Below are 21,504 nucleotides of genomic sequence, written 5' to 3'. Positions count from 1 at the left end.
AGCCAGACGGTGTCACGGTGGAGGACGATCTGGCAAAGCGAGACTATGTTTTAGTATACTACGTCATGAGACTTTGTGCATGAAAAGGTTGTGGCTCCCCCTTGTTGGAATGTAGTGCTTTCTTAGACTTGCTTTTTTATAATTTAAAAATCACCACCAAATCTATTGGTGGGTTTTTTCACCCAAATTAAAACAGAAAGGGATGGTTGTAAACTCTGTGTCTATGTAATTGTTTGTTACTGATAAAATATGTATAATTTGCCATTTTGAATGTCACAGTCACATCATTTTGTTCATCTAACAATACATTTGTGGCCGTTTTTAGGTAAAACTTGAGCTGGCTCATGACAACACATTGTCTTGTTGTGACCTAATGATTCTAAAGCCGTGGGTTCTGGTCAGAAAACCTGGGTGTCTGTGCTGTGTGTCAAACTGTGTCAATTTTAACCTAGAGTTTTGTTTTCTATGTATTTATCAGAGGCATGACTAAATGAAACTGCCGAAGCAGACACTCACTTGAAGTCAGCGTGTAAGTTGCTGCCAACACTAAAACACAATAAAGTGACTTCTTCATAATTGTTGGGTATAGAATTTCAGCTCTATCATAACTCATCAGAATCAAAGATTACATAATTGAAAGCTCTGTATTGGATGTGGAAGTACATCACTATAAAATAAACCCCCAAAATTGAGTAGCAGTGCCCTGGCTTGAATAGATTTTCCTGCCTGCTGAAATCAATAAGCCATGATCGTGACCAAGAGTGGACAGCTTAACATCTGTATGACCTTCTTAATGGGACTATGACCTTCTTATCACATTGTCACATCCGTGGATACACCCCTTGCCTGAAGGACCAAATGTAACTTCCTGCTCACGGTTTCATGACGTCCTTGATGGTCTTACCAAAGTGTTAGCAAGAACATATATGTAATTTCCGTCTGGCCATGCCGTTTTGTGAGACTGGGCTTTAGCATCACGCTTTTCTGCCATCTGCTGCAGCTTCACACTGAAGAAACAGGTCCAGTGAACAGAAGCTGCCAGGAGATTTAAGCTCTCTCCTCAGCTCTATGCACGTTCATTTACCCAGCAGCTTGCTGAGTGAATACTGATTCACGATTCAACACTGAATCCCACCTGGGAGATGTAAACAAAGAAACTAACAAGTTAATTATTACCTGTTGGGAGTTGGACTGTTTGCTTATCCACAAACAGATGGTTTTAAGCAAAAGACAGAAACTTGCCTGCTTTGAATTCATGTCTGCTCATTAATCCCCACTGCATGCCATGTACCAGCGCCCACAAGTGCGCTAAATCTCCTGTGACGCTTGCTGCACCGAGGCAGAGAACTGTTGCAGGCAGTGATCGCCTAACTGAGACGCTCTACAGAGAGGTTATTTGCAGACCAATTTCAATCAGACGTTTCATTAGTGTCCTTTCAAACATCCATGTTCTGCTCTCCTGAGACGCAGTCACGTTAAAAAAAAAAAGCAGGACAGGAAGGGCCAAATAAGAAGTGATGCAGAATTCACTGAGTAAACTGTTAAAGTGGAAAGAGTTATATTTGCTGCAAGAGTCGAACAGCTGCTAAAAAGTAAATTATTCCTGATTTGTGGTCAAATTAGAGGACCACAAAAGCTGTCTCAGCTCCTCGTAAAGTTGATCAGTGGCTTCTCACGGTTTTCGTATTTGAGTGTGAAACAGTTTATTTAGCAAGTTGTATCTCTTTCCTCACAGTTTTATCCAATGCACAGGTTCAGAAGTCTTATTCAAGAGGGAATCAAGAGAGCTTGTTCTATGAAAACGGGAAAAGAAATATTCACTAAGCCATTCATTTTATTTTCTACGTAATCCATCTAGTATGAAAGCCCTGATTACAAAACAAGCTATTACCCCCTCTCCACAAAGCCACATCCTCTGCCCACAGACTCCTCTCTGTGCTTCCAGCAGTCCGCCTACAAGCCTCTATTATCGGAGGAATAAGAAAGATTAGTCTGCTCACCTGAGACGTTACAGGTTTTATCCCTGATCCCACCTGCAACTTCAGCTGGATACATTAGCACTTCCCTTTATCTTAACCCTAACTGCTCTGCCTGTTATCACACATTGTGATCACTCAAGTGCCATGGACTGCTCCTCAACAGTGATGTACAGCATGTCATTATTTTGTCCATGTCTCTGCCCAGTTGAAGAAATAAACATGTGAATGTACATCTAAAGAGCTTAGTTTGCAACCACATGGAAGGATGAATGGACTATAACCAGACATGAGTTGGTCTAATGGTTTTGGTTTGCCATTTTGTTTGTGTTATAGTCGAGGGTGAAGCAGCTTACAGGCAAAATATGGTGTGGTGTGTAGATGAACTGTCTTTTTAAAAAAATGTGTTTGCATGTTTTATCACCAGTGTTTACCTTTTTTCTGATTTTTCTGATTTTGCCTATTTAACAATGGCACATTTGCAAACAAGTCTTTAGCCATGCTCTGTGAGGCTGTAGTGCTTTAAACTAAATGCTAACATCAGCATGGTAACACATGCACAATCACAATGCTAATATGCCAACATTTAGCAGGTGTATTTACCAAGTTTATCACTTTAGTTTAGCACCTTTGTATGGTTACATCTGCTGATGTAAGCACTAAACACACACTACAGCTGGAGGTGATGGGAATGTAAGTAGTTTGGTAGTTAACCAGTCAATAAGCAAGTATTTGAAAGTATAAGTATTTGACAAACTTGAATATTGACGTAATGATTTAGTCCGGACCAAAGTGGTGGACCAAATGACCATTGTTGCTGTATACAGCAAAGCCACACCACTATCATTGCTAAAATTCTAACTGCTATAATACTATAGTTATAGTTATAACTACTATAGTTAATAAACTAACTGATGTTGCTCTATATCTCTCTATTAGTAAAATAATACAAGAGTATGCAAATTGTTTTTAGGAGAACTTGCAGAAAACTAAAACAATATTGCCAGCGCAGCCTTTAATGGAAAGAGCACTGCTTGAGGATGTAAGTGAAGACGTCAACATAATGAGCGAAGCAAAAGCAGCTGTGAACCTCCAGGGACCCATTTCTTACTACACATCCTGAGTACCACATGTCGTTTTTTAATGACCTTGAATCCATGCTTAACCCATGTCTTCCTCACCACCTTTCTTCATCTCGGTATGTGTCCAAGCTACAGAAGCAATGTTCCTGAAGTGAAGCAGAGGCAGAGAGCCTGCATGCAGCCAGACTGTAAGTGGCAGAAAGCAAATGTGTCTGATGGGAGAAAAAAGCTGAACATCGTCTGTTAAAGGGATGTAGCGGCTTTTGCCCTGAGAGTAAAAGGGTAATCTAGTCTCCTCTCACATAAGGACCGTGTTGATTGCAACATCCATTCTAGCCACACATGCATTTACTTGTAGCTATAACAGTGCCAGCTGACCTTTGAAGGAGGTGTTGTGAAAGCATTTTTAGTCCCCCTAAAAATGCATCCATTATTGACAGGCGCCTTGGCAATAAATAAGCAAATCACACTGCGTCTCAGCTGACAGATTGTCAGATGTCTCCTCATTTCAAGACTGTAAGTGTATCTTTGTACTGGACTCATCAGTGAACCCAATACAGGGAAAGTCCTTTACCATGAAGCAGTGCTGGCAAGCATGTACTTGTTGCTGTCTGGTATGCGTCTGTATGACTTGCATGTTGAGTTCAGCGACCTGGAGGCTGTTAATTACTTTATCTTTCAAGGAAGGTTCAGTTTGACCTGTGAAGAACAAAAGGGGACTGTTTATTTTAATGAAAGTGTCCCCTCTAGAGAATTTATACACTATTATATGATGCCATTCTTACCCTTGTTGTGTACTCACTGACCCAAACCTGTATTAATTGCTTTCTGGCCATTTGAGGGCAGCGCAGTGTCAACATACCCTGTCATCACCCCATCGAATTGATATGCCAAAAGTGGCTAATTTACACACCAAGCATGAAAGGAGCAGTATTAAGCAGAGTCGTGTTTGTGTCCATTGGGATAATCTTAGCTTTGTTTTAAGCTAAATGTAGACTCTACATCTAGTAGAGCAGAGAGGAAAGATAGCATGTTCTTTGTGGGTTTGTCCCTACAAGCAATCCTTTTTACACCTATAACTTTGTATTAATTGGATCCATTGCTAATATAAAACTAATGACCACAGCAGCTTTAGCGTTGGTTTTATCTACATCTTCAGTTGTAGTATTTTCCATTTCCACACTCACAGACGTCAAGCTAAATTTCATTTATTTTCTCACTTTACAGTCACATTTAAAATGAATGTTGTGCTAGTCTAATCACATTTGAAGTTAAATAGATAAATCTGCATAATTGCTTACTTTGGAATTTAATTAAACGTTCATTAACTGGAGTTTCTGTCAGCTCTAAAAAGGTCCCTGCTGCGACAAAGGCTTCTATCAAGGGCCATGGGAACCAGTGTACAGTGTAATGGCCAGTGTATGCCTTCCCACTCTAGGTTATCTTTGGGTACCTTCATCCGTGTGTGGATGTATGGCTTTAATGTTCTGCCCTGAGGTTAAGTGTTTCCAATCTGCACTGTTACTTTTTTATTATTATTATTATTTTTATAATTTATTTTTCAAAATGCAGTGTAAAGTCATTTCATACATAAATCTGCACTGTTTAAAAGTGATGAAGCATCCCAAGAGCCTCACAGACAGTAATGGATTCACACACACACACACACACACACACACACACACACACACACACACACACACACACACACACACACACAGCAGCAGCAGCACATTCTAACTTTGAGTATGCCTCAGGGGAATGTAAGCTAGTTTGCCTTGCAGATTACTGTAGAGAATCAATAGAAGAAGCTTCACATACCTTTAGAATTGCCATTTAAAAATGTTACCTGAGATTCTGCATCATTTACAGTAAAACACTGGTTAGTCCTCATCCTACCATAAGTAGGGCTGGGTACCAAACTTTGATAGTTTTAGACACTGACCAAATTGCTTCCATGAAATCGAGTATCAAAAAATCCCTTCTCATTCGATACCAAATATAAATACCTAAGGAGTAAATTGCATCAGTGAGCCATTAAGCATGCATGCATGCATGCATCTACCAAGATCTTCAGATGGCTCAGTCAGTGCGCGCGCCCATATATAGAGGTTTACTCCACAACTCCATCCTGTGGCCCTTTGCTACATGTCATTCCCCTCTATCTCCCCTTTCAATTCTTCAGCTGTCCGGTCAATTAAAGGCCAAAAATGCCCCAAAAAATAATCTTTAAATAAATAAAGTGTTTTGAGCAAAGTAAGCTATGAGTCAAACAGGTTTTTTATTTGAAAGAAGTAACAGTCTGATCTCACATTAAACGCTAGTAGGACTAGCGCTAGTTAGTCTTAGTGTCTTTATTGTCACTGGCTATTAGCACAATATCATTTCTTGCCATCAAGTGCACATTTAAAACCCCTTTTACAAGAGCTATTTAAAGTAAGTCAGCTCTGAAGGACACAGCGTTTTCAACCAACTCACGGAGCTAATGTTTTATTAGCTAGCTACAGCTCATAAAAATCTGTCATTTCAGCTGACAAAATCAATGGTCTAGCAATGAGAAACCTGCTTTTTGTTTGCCCCTGTCTAAAAGCAAGGAAGTAATGTAAATCTGCAGTTAATCATTGTAATAAAAGGGTTATGTGCCATGAAAGCTTAACAGGCATAGCATCAGTAACTAAGGTGCTTAGCATAACTGATGAGCAACATTTAAGAAGAGTAAATGCAGTCTATGTAAGTTAGAGTTCCTAAAGTTTGACAGAGTGATGCTAATTACTCTTTAAAATGGCTTTAGGGAGTCTTGCTGTTAAAAATGCTCAATGATCCCAAATGTACTTTTAACACAATGGATTGTAATTAGAGTTATCAGTGGTAGATACCATCATCAGTGCTCTCAGATATAAATGGTGAACCATTGCAATTCTCATTTTCTGAAAAATCATTATTGCATTTTAATATGCAACATCATTATCATTGTGTATTTTTTCCCCTCTTGGATGAAAACCTCTTGCGTGGTATGGCACATCATGGTATAAGCGGGGAACAATAGTTTATACTGTATGTCTGAAATTCTGTTCCCTGACATAGCCATGTTTTCTCCGTCTCTTTGCGTCACTCATGACATCTAGCGTTTTGTTTCATCGGTTTATTAAATTTGCCAAAATATACCTATCATTCACACATATGGTACATTATTCCTTTTACAATTAAGAGTGGTACAATTTAATGTATTTTGTCCTGAAATGACTCTTTATGACGCTGGAATGTCAGAGGAACCCTGTGGTGTGTGAGGAGAGTAGAGCACAGATTAACAATATAAAAACTGTTTTACTCCTCTGCAGTTGTGTTTCTCTCAGATTAATCCTCATCTTTGCAACATAAGTCCTCCCTGTTGTTCTCTCTGTGAATCTTCAGTTTCATTAACAGCGGGGCTCAGAGTACCAGCCTCCCGTTCTGCTACTGTGCTCTGAGTTATTGTTCTTCTCTCTAAAGCACTCTAAACCCATGTGTGACTGCCCTAATTGTCAAAATAAATAACTGGAGCAAAGATTTTAAGATTGACCTGATGGTTTCTCCAGTAAAGTCTCATTTTTGAAGAAGACAGAAAATATTAAAGTAAAACTAGTTTTGTTCAGTTTATTGCCATATTTGCACATTAGACACACAAAAACTAGCTTAATGTTAACGCGGGGGTGAATTTTCCCAGTTGGGAACCAATTTTTCAGATCTTTCCAACACCTCCAAATCTGTAAACAAATCAATGTGAACAAAAGTAAAAATTAAATTGTCCATCCTCCATGTGATTGGGATCCACTCCAGTATTTTTTGGGTTCTTCCACGGCCCATGGTACACCATTCCACCAAGTTTCATCAGTACTACAGACCAGTCTGTAAGACCGGTCTGTAATACTACTGACAGACAATCAAACAAACAAACAAGTGGACAAACTAAACCAAAACCATAATTTTCTTTGCTGTGGTAAAAAAAATCCTTAAAAGGATTGAAAAAAGAGATTCAACTGTTAAGATAGGGACAGCTAAACAAATAGTTTATTAATCAACATCTTGTAGATAAGAGTTAAGGGGGGGGGGGGTATTTTTCAATATTTGAACCAAGTTGGTTCAAATTTAACCATAAAGCATTAAGTATTTTTGTTTTGTTTTATGGCATGTTGTGAGATAAGACAAAGGCCACATTTCAATCAAATAAAGGAATAAAAAATAATTGTGCATTGAAAGAATATCACACTGTGGCTCATTACATAAATGGAAAACCAGTCCAGTCCAAGTTCCTTTTTGTGCACCTTTTCTTAATCTGCTTGACAGTGTCAGTTCCCAGGAATCCAAAAAAATAGCCATTTCCTTAGACTCTCTTGCTCATGAAGCCTACTGAACATGAAACTGACATTGAAATACTTCACACGGCCATGACAGTTTGACATTTAAGTTTGGAGTTTGCTAGTCACTTGGGAGTATTGTGGTGTTGAGAGTTAGACGGGAGAGGGAAGAAGAAGGCAGAAAGGAGTTATCTTTGGAAGGCAGGCTGTAATAATCCAGTGCTGGCACAGGAAACGGTGTGGTTCACACCTCACTGCAGATTGAGTGGAATTAGGGGAGCAGCAGTCCAAGAATTGTCTAGTGGAACAGGGAGAGCAGATAATGTCCAGCAGCTGATCAAACATGTCCAGTGAGAGGAGAAGAGGACGGGAGTGCATGGTTGGGTCCGACTCTGCCAATCCACTGCTTCAACATCTGTCATCTACTGGTCATCTGTGCCCACCTGACCATACATAACAACTGGGCTTCATTTGATTAACCTGCTCTTAGCAGGTTCTTAGACATCCATCTAGCTATTGTAGGGTTTTATTTTTTTCATGTTGTTAATGTTACTAAACTAATGTGTTTCTATATCATTGCTCAAACCATCATCATCATTAGCACCATAATCAGGGTTTTGAGCATATGAAGCATCATCCCACTTTTTAAAAACTTAATTTAAGGTATTTTTTTTGTATTTGAGTCACTGACACTCAGTCCGTACATTTAATGCCAATCTGCATTTTAGATTGTGAGATATCTTCTGCAATATTTTCATGATTGGAAATCATTGAAAATACTTCTGAGTATTTCTGGAGGGAATCCTTGTCACGTTGTTTGTTTGTCATGGTTTTGGTGAAGTCAATTATTTGACATGACAGTGGTGCTTTATTAAAGGTCGTGGGGTGACAAATCACTGTGCTGATTGATCTGATGTCGATGAATGTCTCAAACAATATCTCAATTCTCAAACATATATAAATATAAATATATGTATACATTCATATATATGCGTGACATACGCTTCTATGTCATTGTTGCTGCTCTGTTCATGTGGGGGAATATTTTAGCTGTCTCCCATGTGTAAACTGTGTGAGCATGCCCTATTTCTGCTGGTGCTACTCCTCTGAACCGAGCCATGCTGCCAAATTTAATTCGTAATTTAGTCAAAAAAATTTCTTAAAGCATTTTGATTGTGAGCATTGTTCTTGATGTAATTCATTTATTATGTAAAGGTTAACATTCTGCACTCCTTATCCTATCACCACTTCAGACCCTTAAAATCTCCTTCCTATTTTATGAGTTAAAAGGATGATTTTAGCTGGGCTGTTTTCCCCTCAGTGCTCCAGTGTTAACAGTGCCGGTTGTGCCACGGCACCGGCATCATCCCTGAAGAAATGATTGCCCTGTCAGTTCAAGGCTCTGTTTGATTATGCACACCTTCACTTTGTTTTCATTCAACACCATGCATGCTAACTGGCACTGGGGAATATGAGGGCGAGAGAGGTGCTGTTAAGATGTAATTAATCTTTTTGACTTGTTGTGGTTGACAGAGTGAGGTGCTCTGCCCAGCGCCCATTGAAAACACTGCACGTTACAGACACTCACATAAACACGACCTGGGCAGCGATGGCAGCAGAATAGTTAGTAGAGCGTGGATTGGGCTTTTCCTGTTCCCCCTAATGCAAGCGGCCTCATTAAAAAGTGTTTTTGCCAAGGTTTTTAATGAATATGAGGATTTTCATATGGTGCACACTTAAAAACATTTGGGTTAGCCTATACAATGAAAAAATCAAAGTTGATTCACTTGGCAAACTTTTGTACAGTCTATGTAATGGCATACTGAAGAATACAATTCACATTAGCCTTGGTTTCGTTGAAGCAAGTAAAATATTTATTGCAGCTGAAATTCAAAAACCTGATGTACATAAAATATATGAATTTACGCTTACAACAAATGATCACACTGTATTGTTGTAATGCAGGTGTAATTATTTAAGTGTCATGACACTGTAGTGGATGGAGCAAAATGCTAACATCAGCATGATAATATGCTTGAAATAACAATGCTAACATGCTTAAGTTTAGCAGGTTTAATGTTCACATACCCTGTTCACCATCGTATTAGCATGCTAATATTTGCTAATTAGCACTAAACACAAAGTGACGCTGATGGGTGTGTCATGGTTTTGCAGGTATTTGATTCATAAACCAAAGCATTGGACAAATTTAAATGTTGACCTGGTCATGGCGCTAGATGACAAGTTAAAGGTACACTGAAGTCGGAAGGTTTCATCCAGAGGGGATCATGAATGCCCGCACAAAATGCCATGGTAATCAGTTAAGATATTTCACTCTGGACTTTAGTGATGGACTGACAAACAAACCAACAGACCATCATTGCCAAAGAGATGTGATTTCGATTCAAGTTTTTTGCATTCATGCCAATATGTGATCAATTAGATTTAATCAATTTTGGAAGAAATTACTTGTATGTTAATGTCATTCAAAAGCACAGTACAGCAGCACAGTTTATGGTGTTTGTATGATCCAGCTACACATCGGCTGATGTGTAAGGAAACGTATTTCCGCCGCCCACCTGCCCACACATGTATGGTACATGCAGTGAAAGGCGAGAGTTTCTGCCTGCAACTCTGCTGACTCCAACCAAAAAGACTGTCGATGTCTTGTTTTGCCTGCTGGGAATTATTTTCCACTGCTGGAAGCTGAAAAGAGGCTGACAAGAGTTAACATCCTGCCACCTTTTCACACACAATCCCTCAGTGGATAGATTTGTTATGGCTATGGCAGGATATTGGGGAGCAATATGTTACTTTACACCATCAACTGACAGTTAAAAGCCTCTCACACACACACACACACACACACACACACACACACAAACAAAGAGGCTGTTGTTTATGTTTTTGACATTTTCACTCATCACTCTTTGAATATCTTCTGTGAGAGGGCATCTCAGTGGGGATAATTAATCAATTAGATTTAAGAGGCTTGTTGCGCTCTGTTGAGTGGGTTTAATGGGCCCATTCATTAGATGACAAGGTTTTAACCGGGGGCTCTGGAGCCGTGTTAGACGCTGCATGTGAACAAAATAATGGTGAAATCGCATACGGGTTGCAGTGTTTTAATCTCCACCTTGTTAGTCTGCGAGTTGGGTATAATCATGTTCCACTGGCTGTACCTGATAAGCACCGGCAGTGTTGCCATTCAGGCCCTGTCGTATCTTTAATGTCCTTTCTCGGAATCATTTACCTGTTCCATTCCCCCCCCCAGCGATGGATGAGTGGCTGATGTTCAGCTGCACAGGCAATCATCGCCTCCATTCCAGCCACTCTTGTATCTGAAGGACTGTCCTCAAAAGCCATGGGAAACATGCGCACACACAGTATGCCACATTCCTTCACCTTTTTTGGCCACATTTGGGTGCAAGAGAACACAAAGTGCACCTCCTTAGTTACGTAAACTATCAACATCAAACACGAGGCCAAATTGTAACCCACACACAACATTTAAAAACACAAAACCCATGCTATATTTACTTTAAAGTTAAGTAGTGGTAGACAACATTTTGATTTAATGAAAAACACCATTTGAGTGAACACATCAGAGAGGGAAAAGATTATAAAACTGACAGTTGTGGAAACGATAGGTACCAAATAATTGGACGACATTGAGGGATGTTTTTGTTTGTAATGTAATTGACGTTCTGTCATTGTTTGTTTTTGTGTGTGTTTTTGTACCTTTAAAGGTTGTTGAACATGTCGGCAAACATCTGTGGTAGACCATTTATGTTACACAGTCATGTAATGTGTAACATGAATGGTCTACCAAAGATTTTTAACATTTCACAATATAACATAAGACATTCACATTCTTATGTTACATTGAAGTATATAAATAAATAAATGATGTAAAATAAACCAAAACAAAATTGTAAAAATATTCTATTGCAAAGTAAAAGTCCTGCATTTGAAATCAGCACTCGTCCTGCATACAATTAGCCCCTGTGACTGACAAGTTATTGTATATGGCATTATAATATTGTTAGTACTGTTGCATCAATGTGTAAGTAGCATTTTACTGTTGTAGCTGGACAAGGTCAATTTAGTTTGAACTACATTGTTTACGGCTCCTTACATGGGGGCCAGCCAGACCCCTCCAAAGACTCCCAAGATAACTTGAAGGGTCATGAGATGATTAATGGGGCAAAAAAGAAAAGAACACAAAGTTCTGATACGCAAACATGTGTTTATTTTTGGGTCCTCTTTGGGTCTCAAATGAGTATTCAAATGAAACCATCTGAATAATGTAGAAGTATTGTACAGACATCTGAAATGTGACAAGAAGCCCCAATTAGACACTACGTTTTTGTAAGGGGCCACAAGCCAAAAAACTTTGAAAGAGTGGTTTATTCTTCAACAAGGCATTCTATTTTATAAGTTAATATAGTGCATAAAATCTGAATCTGAGAAGTAATTAGATAGATCAGGTAAATGTAGTTAAGTAAAATGTACAATATGTCCCTTTGATGTGTACTGGAGTATAAAGTAGAACACTGGTTTTCATTGCTGTATGAAAACAAGTTAAACTGTGTATTGAATGCAGAATAATGCTACACTGACATTAGCCGTCACCTTTTTACTTGGCGTGTTGCAGCTCAGTCTGTCACTCTGAATACAGAGTGCTGAGACATAATTGACAAAGAACGTTTTTGGCAGAAAATGTTCAGTCCCTCATCAATGACACACGGCTCTGCTGTTAACCAACATCCGCCTCGCTCAGGATTGCTTCTATATCAGAGGCCAAGGTGTGAGCAAAACAATATCCCACTAACTCTGTTCTTCCGCTGTGTAATAGCACAGGAAAATCAGGTTTGTAATAACAAACAAACTTAAAGACATCACTGGTAGGTGTCCTGAGATAAGTTGTGTTTATGATTTGACACTATAAATAAAATTGAATTGAAATGAACAAGCAGGATTGAAAGAAGCCATGATGTCTTAGCCATAATGTCAGGTGTTGTTTTCATCATCTGAAATATGCTTTTATTAGTAAATCTACTATTTATTCTAATTCAAGTCAATTTGGCCAAAGGGACAAAAAGTGCAAGTAAAGGAAATGAAAGCAATTGTTTTATAATGTGGCTACAAAATAATATTTGACTCTTCACATGTGTTATTGAATAAAGAACTGTCCCCAGGCACATTCAGGACAAAACATAAAAGTGAGTTAGAGGCAGGCAGAAGGCTGTAATTTCGAAATCTTTTTGTACTAAATGTCAGAGCAGTTTATAACAAACAAGGCTTATTTGAAGCGGAACTCTGCTGAGTTTGTTTTTGTTTAACTCATGTTGTCTTCTTAGAGAGCCAGGGACATTTAACAATAAAAACTAAAAAGACATTTAGTGAAATGCATTCAGTATTATTTCTGTCTGTAATTTTATTTATGTCATTTGTGTTTTTAGTCTGTGGTTTCATTTTCCATTAAAACATAATGTTGCAGCAACTTAAGAGGAAAACAGACATGATCTCATCCATCTGAGAGTCCTTAAAACGCTGGATTGGTTTTGACTAATATTATAGAGTGATGAATAAGAGAGCACTCTATCAACTCATTAAGTAGATTCAAATTAGATAGAAAAATGCATGCTGTCATCTGGGATCAAAAACGTTTAAGGTTTTGAGATTTTTGGTGATTGGACAGCAGGCACTTCGTATCCACTTAATTTTAATAAACTTAGGAAAGCCATAAATCATCTGAATGTCCTAAGTGTGCAGTTTGAGGTTGTAAATTTGCATTAGGCTGTGATTATCATGGATCCTACGCAACTTCCTGTCCTACAAAGCAGCCCGATTGGTCAGGGTTAGGCATTGACCCTACTTGAGGTCAGTATTTAGATCAAGTCAATTTAGCCAAAGGGACAAAACACACAAGGAAAGTAAATTAAAGCAACAGTTTTATATTGTGGCCACAAAATAATATTTGACTCTTCACACATATTGCAGACGTTGACCAACAAGAGCCTAGAGGCAGAGCCAGCATTTACAAAACCAAGGTCAGGAGTATTGCAGAATACTCCTGCCTTGCAAAGTTAAAAGGCGCTAAAGATCATTGGTGTGGATGAGGACTATGCCCTAAAGGAATGTGCCAACACTAAGCTGAGCAATCGTTGATGAGTTGCTGCAACAGCTGTTCTTTTCAAGAAGGCTGCTCCTGACTGTCCAAGAGACATGAAAGCACTGCCAGGACACACACACAGATTTAGGGACACAGGTACATGCTCTTACATTTGCTTAGGTGGTGAAAACAATGCTGCTGGAGGAGACAAGCGCTCTGACCACACGTCACCACAGGAGGAGAGGGCTGCCAGAGCACACGATGGTAAGAGCTGATGCCTCCACTCTCTCCAAAGTAACCAGCCACTGGAATCAAGTTGGCAACATAAACACTGTATTATCCAAATAGTTCCCAATACAACACTGGCGGCTTTTTAACCGGGGCTAATTAAGTAGTCAAGCTTCAGTCATGAGTGGTGGAAGAAGTACTGTGATATTTTACATAAGTAAAAGCAGCAATACCACTGTGTAAAAATACTTTGTTACAAGTGAAAGTACTGCTTTTAAATTCTCACTTAAGTAAAATTTCAAAAGTATTAGCATCATCAAACACTGGTACCAAAAAGTGCCGAAACTGAAAGTCATCATTATGCAGAATGGCATATTTAAGGATAATACAGTATGAATATAGTCACATTTCAGAATTAGATACAGTACATGATTAGATTATGAGTATTGATGCATTAATGTGTAAACTGCGGCAGCTAAAGACGGGGCTGATTTTAAGATTAATCGTAATTTATTAGTCGATTCATGTTTTGTACTATTAATCTGAATGTGCAAAGTACAAAAAGAGGATGTGGTGCTTTCAAATAAATGTTGTGGAGTAGAAATTAAAAAGTAGAATACCATTTTAAAAAATGTATAATATACTTTAAGTACCTCAATATTGCACTTAATTACATCCATCAGTGAAAATCATTGGTCAAGTGCACATTATTTCTTTATGTTATAATATTCTTTAAGCAGCTGTCTCCATGTTATTACTATGGCAATAAAAGCTGGATGCCAGTGTCAGAGATCTGCAAGTAATTCATGTGTAGGACTGCAAAGTTGTTGGTTCATTAATCGGTTCATTGTAATCATGTTTAACAGTTTGATTGTGTGATGCAGCAGCAGCTGTTTTATTCTAGAGGGTAAATCAAACCGAAACTTAAAATTTATGAAGCAGTACAACAGTGCAGTTAGTGTGTTTTGATTTTCATGTGGTTATCAAGCATGCTGTATTTTCAGGACAGCTGATAATAATAATGTAATTTGTTGTAGCTTTAATGTGAATCTCTATGCAACTGTATCCCCTTAGGAGAAACAAAGTGCGTAGAAAAAACATGAGATGAACTTCCTCATTCAGAGGAGCTTTGCTGTTTATCACAAATTTCCGCATAATCTCAAGTAAAGTTTAGATCAAAAAAATGGATTACATCGTTACAATTAAGTGTAGGTTTGTTTTTTAATTCCCCACTTTTCACTCTCTATTGTTTTAGTCATGCCTCTATTAGAGGACAGCCAAAGGTAAACGGGCTCGGTGTCACTGACTCAGTGTCTAGGCTATATCGGGTTGATAAGCAATATGATTAGCTTGGTCCACTAATAGCTTCTGTATGTCTACTAATGCCATTAAGCTTTGTGATAAATGCAAAATCACTTTTGCTTTGTAACTTCACTTTCTGCTGCACAAAATGGCAAAAAAAACAAACATTAAATGCTGGATAAATAACAAAACAAGTGGCCATTTACTGCAGCAGTTAATTTGGATGTAGGAGTCTGACCTTTCTAAGGAGACTGGCTGACAGAACCACGGTGGGATAATATCCTTTCTTAGCATTAGCCTTCGGGAAACAAAAACAACAAAATCTACAAAAACCTCTCTGCTGATCCAAACTAATGGCCTGAGTATTGCTCTCCTGTTTGATACTAGTTTTAACTGAGAACACAACCTGCTTGCTCTTGCTTGTTTTTTCTTTCTTTGATCTTCATCACTATCAATAGCAGGGAGCAGCAGCAGCTGGTTTTGCTTTCTCCTCATACGGGTTTCTGAGTCTGCACTATAATTTTGCTTGTCAGACTGAAAGAGCTTGTTAGCTTTGCTTCACAATTTGTGAAACTGTGATTCACAGAGAGAACACACCAATGTAAACACAATTAAAAACAAGTGTTAGTGGCTTGGATTAATTCCAAATCACTATTTCAAATGTATATGTACCAGCAACATAGCACACAGCCAGTCACAAGATAGACAATGATCTCCATGTGACAGCTTTTTGACATCCTCCCCTTTAGGATTGAGCTCATTTTTGGCTGGATGCAAAGGGCTGGAGGTTGGAGCAGAGAGTGGAGGAACTCAGGCTCTGATTCACAGACAGACCTCGAGAGAAAAGCCTGGCTCCCACTCTCCAACCCACAAACCTTTCCATTATGTGAAACCATCCTTCATTCGCTTCACTCTAACTGTTCCAAAACAAGGAAATCAGCACTGTTACCACCCAGTGAGAACCAGGCAACAAAATACCTTTGGCCAGCCGTTGTCAAGTTAAAACCTGGTTATTTTCCTGTTTAAATATAATTTATGGCACCTCTATTGCACACATTTGGTCTTATGAAGCACTTTTAAAACACTTTGGATAAGTAGCAATGTTTTAGTACAGGTGGTCCTGACCAAGTAGAGATACTGCAGACATAGATAATAAAAAAAAAAAACACAAAGATCTTCTCCAGCCACAAAAACATTGGGTTGACAACAAGGAAGTTCACAAAGAGAAACTGGCCCAGTCCTGGCCTCTGGGAGTTACAATAAGAGGGGGCTGCTTGTCAAATCTTTCGTTCTCATATCACATTTGCAGTTTACACTGAGAGGGTGGAAAATGTATCACTCAAAATCTTTAGTAATTTTTTGAAACGTTTTAGTCAGAGGTAGACTAAAGCAGGCTTCCTGTCATTGATTTTGTCGGCTGAAATGACAACTGTCACAAGCATTTTATCAGTTGTAGCTAGCTAAGCTAGCTTCATGAGTGGGTTGAAAATGCTGTATCCATGCTGACTTTTGAACATTTCCTGTAAAACCAAGAACCCTGTAAGGGGCTCTTAAATACAAAATTGATGGCTACATACATGCATTGTCCTTGTATTGCAGTTTGGTGCTAGTTAGTCCCACTGTTATAAATATGATAAAGAAAACCCAAGATAATATTTAATTCTCCCATAACACTGTTTAGCTGCTTAACTTGCATACTTGTATTTCCAATCATTCAGTTTCACTTTTAACATTACAAGTGAAAAGGCTTTTAGGATGAGGCAACACCAATATGTTTGGCGAATGTTATCTAGGAGAATGGCTTTGGATTGTAGTTATGGTTGCTAAGCTATAGTTGTTCAGGTGAGGTGGGGATGGTCAGTTGACATTCATCACTCTTCACCTCCTTGAAGTCTGATATTGTGACTTATGTGGTGTCCCCCGGCTGATGACCCTGCAGCTGGTCCAAACAGGAAGCACTGTTCACAAGTCTTAAACACCAATCTGCCTAAAAATTAGCAGCTGTGCTTAGCCAGATTGTGTTTGCAGTGATGTATTTTAGTGTAGTACAACTAAGATGTGTTGCCAAATTGCTCTTTGCAAAAGACTGCTTCAATAAATTACATTAAATTAAGGCAACACATGAATTACTGGGATGTTTGTTGTCCCATTGGCCCTCATCACACACTAGAATGTGGAATTGTAGTGCAATAATTAAATTGATCTTTGTTGCATTCAATTGTTAACAGATGCATGCTGATGGTGTGGGATATGGATTTATTAAACCAGAGCTGATGTGGAAAACATAAAATCACACAAAGCTTTTACATAATTGTGAATTTTAGGACAAATGCTGTGACCCAGAACATGTTATGGATTCAAATCACTCTCAGTATGATAGTTAACAAACATTCATTAATGGAAGGGGAATGTTGAGGACAGTCATTGTTCAAGTAAACATTGTCTTATCATCACATGTTTTCCTTTAAGGGCTGCAGAAGAGTTTGAAGTGAGTAACTTTCTCAGTAAACCCCCTTCATTTAAAAAAAAAGACATATTGGCATGGACGTTGACCTGCAAGTTGCAAAAGAAATATTTGAGGCTGACAATTTATATAGCCTATTGTTTAAAATACAAGATTCAGTCAGAATGAGTTATTCATATAAATTGTCTGTGATTGTAAAATACCTTTACCTGATTCTGAATCGAAAAATAGGGAAGAAATAGGGAAAATACTTACTTCAATACTACTACCTGATTCAGAATCAGACCTATTTTTTTGGATTTAGGTTTTTTTTCTCTTGTAATACCGTCTCATACAGGATTAGAGCCACATGTGAAAAATGTATTTTAATTCTGCCTTCCAGTTTAAAGTGAGAATTTTGAGAAAAAAGTCTGAATTTTGACTTTCATCTCAGAATTCTGACTTTTTTTCTCTTAATTCTGACTTTGATCTCAGAATTCTGTCTTCAAACTCAGAACTGAATGTGTTTTTTGGCATGTGTCCCTAATCCTCTTCTGTAGGTACGAGATATGAGTCATAACATGTTTTGTGTTGACGTTTCATCGAGAGGCAAACATCTCATCAGTGTTTACAATTAAAATAGTGGAACAGAAATCTTGTTAACACCATGAAATTGAATGCCTGTCCTTTGCATGTTCTTCATCAAACGCTTGTCAACACTGTCTTTAGTCTTGTACGTGCTATGTCAAACTCACAGGGACTGAAATGTTTTCAGATTATTTTCAAAAGAGTGGATGGTATGTAATTTAAAAAAAAGCTACAAAGCATGTTTGTCCATAAAGCAAGAAATTCTTTTCCCTTGTGTTGAGGTATTAACCCGCAACATCTGGTATAACATTTATTGCAGTTTGGGATCTTAAATTCTGTTCCAATATATTCCATTTGAGGTCTCTGTCTCCTCTTTATCCAAGATGGAGAGAAAAATAAGGGAAAGAAGGTATGTTCCTAATGCCTCTGTGTGTGTGCATCATTTATGTCAGTAACTGTATCCCAAATGGATGTTTTCCAGCTCAATGTTCAGTCTGTATTCTATCAGTGATAGAGTGCCTGATAAAGAGGAAACATGAACCTGTGTCTGCGGCTTCACCACAAAGTAAAGCAGGACATACACTGAAAAAGAAGGACGTATGCGGGGCATTATGTGTCATTACCAACCCATGTCATCATCACTCTGCTCTTGCAGTGAGCTCCATGACAACCGCAGATGATGACTGTCTTGCCATTAGGTGACTTTTTGCGCTGCTTTAACAGGGTCATGTAAGCTGTTCATTAACTATAAGCAACAAAAGCGTTGATTTGGATATATTCTTCACATTAATCTCTTGTAAATATCTGTCATTTAACAGGTGTGGACTATACTAAAGAATTTTTTTTTTTCTTGACTTTTACATCATAGAAAAAAAGTAGAGCTGCCATGAGTTTGACCCTGAAGACAATTCATCACTCAAACAGTGAGATGTACAGTGTATAGACAGGAATTAAACCGTGGGGCATTGAAACATATCAAGTGTCTTTTAAAGTTGAACACTATGGATTGATGCCTCACAGTAAAAGCTAATACATTGAAAAATAACACCTGGAACAATATGAAATAAGAAGTCACAAACCCACATACTGATACCGAACCAACTATTTTGTCAGAATGTAACATTCAAAAAATTTAAATTTTCAAGTGAACATTGTTTCACAAAAAACTGCTAATTGTCATTGTGAAAGCTTATTTATTTTGGATTGAAGTGTTCATAAGTGGGAGCTTTAGTTCAGTATAGTACACGGCATGAGGAACCAGCCAGTTCAAGTAAGTGTTCAGAGACAGAACCTGACAAGCAGCTGGATATGTAGTGCTGACAGAAACTCAGTAAAGAAACAAAACGTGAACAGGGCAGTGGCCCACAAGCATATAAAAATAGATTGTTTTATTGATTAAACCAGGCTTGTTTTCTCTGTTGTAAACTACAGACTTTTTCCCTAAATGCAGTGTTCAGAAACATCCTCGGGAAAACACAAAACATAACTTTTCCTTCCACCACAAAATTCAATTTCAATTTCAAACACTTTCCACAACATGAAATAAATAAATCTTCTTTTGGCAATGGTCACCAAAAACTGTCTATTAAAAAATGCACAAATACACAGAATATAAACATAGGCACACAATTGTTCAGTGTAACACTGTCCCCCAGAGGGCAAAGATAGTCTAGTATTACAAAGGGTAATTGCCTGGTGTACATCTCAACAGGATTTCATCAGTTGATATAAACTTGAAGGACTTCTGGTAACAAGTTATTTAAACCTTCTCTTTGCAACCTTTGTGTCAGATAATAGTTGTACTTTTCATCCCAGTAATGAAATTGTTTTGACAATGTAAGTCAAAAACCTATTGATTTAAGTCATCTGTGTTTGTAACGCTGTGGAGGAAAAACACATCTTTTTCTTGCAGTGGCTCTGTGACTTTTGCCCCAGTGCAACTGTCTCACTTTCATTTTCTGTTACAGATGAAACACATTTTTTTGGAGGAAATTTTTTTAAGATGTACATTGGTATGTGACTTGCTCTTGGTTTTTGTTATTAGTGGTATCTAGCAGACCCCTGCTAAACTGGCGTTGTAAGAATAGCATCAATAATGAAACTGTCCAACACAAGACTTCCTTACATGTCTCTCAGGTGACTATCACTTCATCAAAATGCTGCCTCAGTTGTTCGAGGAATACGAAGGTGAAGACTGTGTGAGGGATGAGATGGACAGCTGCGGGATCAAGACCTTGGGCACAAATCACATCAATGTTTCAGCAAGTGAAAATTCATCTCAAATAGAGTAACATTCACACGATGCAAATATAAAGATTCATGTGTGAAAGAAGTGTGAAAAGATATAAATATAGTGTACAGCTGTCATGTAAAGTAAGAAAGCATTAATGAATCTCACCCTCCTTCCAAACACGAAACAATCTATCTAGCACATGCGAATAACTGGTAGAGGAATGAGAAATCTCACAAGGGGGTGGTTTGGAAGACACTTTCCATTGCAAGAAACAAATTTAGTCCCAATTTCAATTTTTACTTATTTTCTCCTGAGCTTTACTGGCAGCTTGACATCATTCTACATCCTGCGCAGGTGACAGGTTGAAATATTTCAAAGCATAGGAAGAGTAACCTTCAGAATCATTGTCTTTCTATTGAATGCAGTGAAAATTGGCCTATTAAACTTAAATGGTGAGCACAAATTGTTGCTCTTAATGACGTCAAATCTAAATTTAACACCAACCCACTCCTGAATTTTACATTAGAGCATTACTTGGTATTTGCTCTACATAAAAACTTAAAAGAGATGGAATAACTTTTTGAAGTAGGATCACAGAGTTGCTGAGTATGTATTGCTTACTATTGATTATTATTATTTTATTTTACATTAGATCTGAGCTATTGTGCAACAGAGTTTCAGTACTAACAGCACAGTGCAGTTTTTGATTTCTACCTGGGGAACAACAATTGAAAACACTTGGGAGTCCATTTTACTAATGTGAAGCACAAACTTTACGAATCATATAAACTATTAAAAGAAACACACACAAACAATCTGTTTCTTAAAAATAAGGAAACTATCCACTAAACTCACCGGACATTCACCAAGTCAGCTGTTGTCCCCATGAAACCATCTGCAAACCTTGTTGGACAAAACCCATTGAACAATAAAAAAAAACAGACTAATATGCCAAATACTGTCAACATACCACAAAGGGCACCCATGAAGACTTTCTGGTAGAAAGACATGAAACCTTTGTTCTTCCTGTTCATCTCGTCCCTGCACAGTGAGAGCACCTACTATCTGGGAAGTCTGCTCCTATCTTAAGCAGGTATCAATGTGCAAACAAAATTGGTTCAAATATAAGTCTAAAATTATAGCTGACAACTTTGCAGTTATATTCAGACAAAGTGGTGATGTCAGCAGACTATTCAAAAT

This window comes from Etheostoma spectabile, chromosome 15 (genome assembly GCF_008692095.1).
Source record: "Etheostoma spectabile isolate EspeVRDwgs_2016 chromosome 15, UIUC_Espe_1.0, whole genome shotgun sequence".
In the NCBI taxonomy this organism is placed as follows: Eukaryota; Metazoa; Chordata; class Actinopteri; order Perciformes; family Percidae; genus Etheostoma; species Etheostoma spectabile.
The sequence above is the reverse complement of the archived record's forward strand: the minus strand, read 5'-3'. Positions refer to the sequence as shown.